Source organism: Coffea arabica, chromosome 2c, assembly GCF_036785885.1.
Source record: "Coffea arabica cultivar ET-39 chromosome 2c, Coffea Arabica ET-39 HiFi, whole genome shotgun sequence".
NCBI classification, from domain to species: Eukaryota; Viridiplantae; Streptophyta; class Magnoliopsida; order Gentianales; family Rubiaceae; genus Coffea; species Coffea arabica.
In genome coordinates, this window is record NC_092312.1 from 53,389,313 (window position 1) to 53,394,185 (window position 4,873).

Consider the following 4,873-nt stretch of genomic DNA (forward strand, 5'->3'; position numbering starts at 1 on the left):
TAAGTATTTGTGAGTGATAGTTAATCATTATTTCTTCAGGCACTCAAGAGGATCTTGAAGAGAATCTTGGAGCGAACCACTAAAGATCTTATTTTGCACTTACTCATTAGTTTTGAATTGGTGAGTGTCAAGTGCATGAATAATTGCCAATTATGTGAATTGCTTCTTATAGATTAAGTGATTTACAATTGTCGAGTCGAGTGTGTACTTTATCGCACTTGTTCTCTTTTAATTGATAATATAATTGAATTGCTCATAGTTGAAATTATAATTGTGGTTGTATTTGCTGATTGGAGTGAATCTCATCAGCTTATAATTGTATTGGTCGATTGGAGTGAATCTCATCGACTCATAATAGAAATCGGGGAACGCCCAAATCTCAATTGGTCGACCTTGCGACTCGAGCCAGCATGGGCTTGGTCAAGAAGCTCGGTGAACTATGAGATAATCAAAAGTTTGATCTATTAAGAGATCTAACTTGACATACTCGTGGAGTAGTGTCTTTTATAAAAGAAGTACGGGCCCGGAGCAGGGGGTGTAACGGTGAGCGGGAATGAAAAGTAAGTGGAGATCTACGAACTTAATACCTACCCGGTTTTGACGGAGTGTCATCCCGTGGAGGTATTTGATGAGCCTTGGTGAAGCGAGTGGAATGTAGCTCTTGAAAACTCCTGTATCCTTATTAAGTGTGTTAATGTTATTTATGAGTTATTTGAAGTTCCTTGTTTTATTTCTCGTACAAATGCCATTGTTACTTGAACTATGTGTTTGCATGTTTTCTTGGCCTCACTGAGCGTCAGCTCATCCCATTAGTTTTGTTTTCATTAACAGGAGCTTGGAATGGAAAGAATTTTGGAGAAGTCGGTTTAATTACATTTGATTAGTATTTCTGGGATGTAATTGATTGGCCGACTTCTACTGGCTGTATTTTGGGAAAGTTGATGTACTTTTGATAACTTATGATGTAAGATTTGAAAGTTTATTTATGGAAGTGACTTTTCTTACCTCGACTGTTATTATGTGAGGCCCCAGTCCGTTCGTAAGTTGATTATAGGGTTATTCATTATTTTGTACGGTTAAATTAAGGTTTTAGGGCTAAGATTGAAAACCCTAACTTTGTTTATGATTAAATCCTAGTTTATGTGTTATTTGTAGGTTCAAGTTATAGTTCCTGTTTGGTATTATGGTGTGTGTTTTGGCTCGAGTAAAAATAGGATTTCGTTTTAGTTTACAAACCTTAGATTAGTAAACCTTTAGTGTCATGATTTATTAGAACGTTGAAGTTGGGTTGAAAAACCCTAATTTTGCCCATATTATATAAGTTGTTGTTTAATTGTTTTATATATGGAGAAAGTATGTCTAAGTATAGGTGATTAAAATAAGAAAGTGATTAGTGAAGTAATTAAGCATGATTACATGTTTTAGATTAGATTAAGTTATGACCTATGGAGTTAATTGAAAGATTATCAAATGTTTGAGGGAAAATGTATAAGAAAGAGAAAGTTGGAGTGCAAGGGTTAAAAGTGCAATTGAGGTGCTTTTATGTGATTGGCTAAGCTTAATAAATATCTCCTATGGTCTTGACCATTATTACCTTAAGACTTGTAGGCTACTCAAGACAAAACAAAACAAAACAAAACAAAGAGAAAGAGAGAGAGTGAGAGTCGTGAGGAAGAGAAAGAAAAAAGAAAAGGAAAGCTTGCTTTGGTGCATCATTTTTGCTCTTCAATCTTGAGTTTGGATCTTGGAGAAACAACTTGAGCACTTGATTGTTGTGGCTGATCATCTACAAAGCTTGAATCAAAGGTAAATCATCTTCTTTGAAAGTTAAAATATTGGGGTTTTACTTTCTAAGCTATGGAAATGATGTGGTATGTTATGATTATGGATTTATATGGTGAATTTGATGTTTTATTGAAGTTTTATGGTTAATTTTTGGTGTTTTATGCTGCTGGAAATTTCGGTCAAGAGAGAGAAAATTTGGGTTTCTTGCTTTAATGCTTTCCTTAGTTGTTTTGATTGGGAAATTGCCTTGTAGTGGTTGTGTTTGATAAATTGCCTCACTTGATTGGTTGGTTTCTAGTAAAAATCGGGTTTGGGTTAAGAAACCCTAGACTCTATTAGGTTAGTTTAGTGTAGCCTATGGCTATTGAGTTAGGGTTTGTGTGTTTGGATGATTAGAACAAGTTCTATGGTGCAAGTAAAACTAGATTAAGGATTATGGTTAGTGTTTGGTGATCTTGGGCTAACTTGTGAAGGAACTTTAGACCACTCTTAGATTGATATAAGTATGGTTGTTAGGGTTCAATTTGGTTAGAAAATTCGCATAAGAACCATCGGAACGGATCGTGCGGTTGCGGCGCGCAAAACCTGCGAAACTGGAAAATCAGGGCAGTTCAGGATCCGAACTTCGGCTTTCTTTTTCTTGATGTTGCATACAGATTCAGAAGTTCCTCAAAACATGAGAGTTTTAGCCTTATATGTCCTGAATATTCCTGCAAAATTTCAGGTCAATCGGATTACCGTACCCTGAGTTATAGATGAAATACTCAAGCCTGTTTTGAACATCAGATTCTGTGCGTTTTTTAGTTTAGCTTCTGCCTGTGACTTTTTCGGTTTTGATCCTGTACGATCTGGGTTTTTACTCCTTCATAAGAAATGTAGATCTTGGTTTTGGATTCGAAACGGTATAAAGTGCGTCGAAATCCGAGTTCCGTAGCTCCGGTTATGACCAAAACAAAATCAATCTTCAGAACTGCCTTGTATCCGGACAGTTCTGACGGGTACTTTGGCACTCAATTTTTGTTCTGTTCTGAGTGGATTCAGGTCTTAGCCAAAACATCAAAGTTTTAGCCTTATGTCTCAGCTTTATAATGCCATTGAAATTTCCTGATTTGGACTTGTGAGCTAGAAGTTATGGTCCAGTAAACAGACCCTGTCTGTCATTCAAAGTGCAAACTTCTGGTACCGTTTTCCATGATTTCGACTTGTTTTGGTTCGGATCGAGTTTAAGGTGTCTTCATAAGAATTGTAGGCTTTCCTCATAGCTTCGAAACGGTGTCTCGTTCACCTTGATCCGATATTCCTAGCCTAACTTTTGATCAAAACGGTTTGAGATGGCTGATTTGGCTGTTTCCGTTTGCCGTTCCGAGCGCACGCATGTGCCAATTTTGCCGTATTGCTTGTTTTAAGTACGTTAGTGACCGTTTGTGATATATTGTGACACAATCTTCTATTTCAGACAGTGGTGAGCTTGGCGGAGCCGGTAGGGCCCACTACTAGCGAACACGCGCGAAGCGATTTTGCTTTAGTACTACTTTTGGGTATTTTGGGTAAGTATTCAGGCCGCTCTTGTGTGTTCGTTGCTTATGTGTTTCGATTTGTATGAAGAGGGTACCTAGGCGAAGGTGTACTTTATCGCACTCGACCTAGACCCTAATTTGCGCACATATCTGTACATGGCTTGTGTATATGAGCAAATTTGGAACTAAAACCCTTGAGCTTGTGGCTCAGGGTAAATTTTGAATAATTTTGTGAAATTTGTGAGTTTGGGGCTGATCTCAATACCTCGAGGGACTATTCGAGCCGGTTAGGGCTTGGTCGAAGTCAGTCCAACTTGGATTGAGGTCACCAAGTTTGTGAATCCGGTTCACCGAATTGTGAACCAAGTTTGTGACCCAAGCTTGTGACTCAAGTTCAAGTTTGTGATTTCGTTCGTCCGGGCAAGTTTGTGAGGTGACTGGCCAGTGAGGGTGATAAGGTGTCTGGTGGGTGTACAAGTGAAGTTCTACGGACCTTATTTATGGTCGACGGAGTGTCGACAGGAGATCACGCATGGCAAATGACTTGGCTTTGGAGCCATATGTATCCTTATCATGTGATGTTATTTTTCTGCTTTTGCTTTACTCCTACTGTGTAAATGTGGTTACGTGAAATTTACGTTTTTATCCCTGTTTACTTACTAAGCTTCTAGCTTACCCCGTTTCCTTTGTTTTCCTTAGCGGGGGACGACGCGGGGAACTTTGGGACTCTGCCGTTAGTATACTTAGGTCTCGTTTGTAATAGTTGGACAGTTAGGATGTTTGTTTTTGTTTTGGTGGTTTGTATAAGGACCCTCCTTAGGGTCTACCTTCTACTGGTTGTTGTTATAGTATATTAGAGAGGTTTGACTTGATGCTTTTGAAGACGTAAATAGAACTTTTGGTGGTTGTATATATTATAAGCAGTTCTCTTTTGGTTTAATATCGTTTTATTAGTTTTGTGTTTCGAGTCCTGGCGCGAGCTAGGCAGGCGACCCGCCGATACCCTTGGGTTCGCCCTTGGGAGAGGTGGGGTCGTCACAGTTTGTAACAGCCCCACTTTCCCCTAAGGCGAACCAAAGGGGCTAGCGGACTGTCTGCCCAGCTCTCGCCAGGACTACGGATCAGTTCACGTCGATCTAATACGTTCCGGAACATACCCACGCGTGTAAACAAGTCAAAATCACAAATAAAAACAAATAAAAAAAATGAAAATCGAAGCCGATGATGAACAGTACCGGCCACGTCAGAATCCAGATACTAGGCCGAGAGTAGCCAAAATTTTTCCTTCTCCGTTTGAAATACGTATCGCTCCGAAATCCAACCAAACATATATAAACATTAAAATTCAACATTTACAAGCCAAAACGGCATACCAAAATATCCAAAAGTTCATACATGTGCAACTAGCCACTTACAAGCCAACCATTGGTTGAAACCAAACACTTAGGATTTTCACCCTCAATGTGCTATTCAAAATATACATTTACATGAGCTCAACTTGCTAGTACAACCTTTCCAAAAGTGATCATTTTCCTGTAAGGAAAACAAATGGAACGGAATGAGCTTAAGCC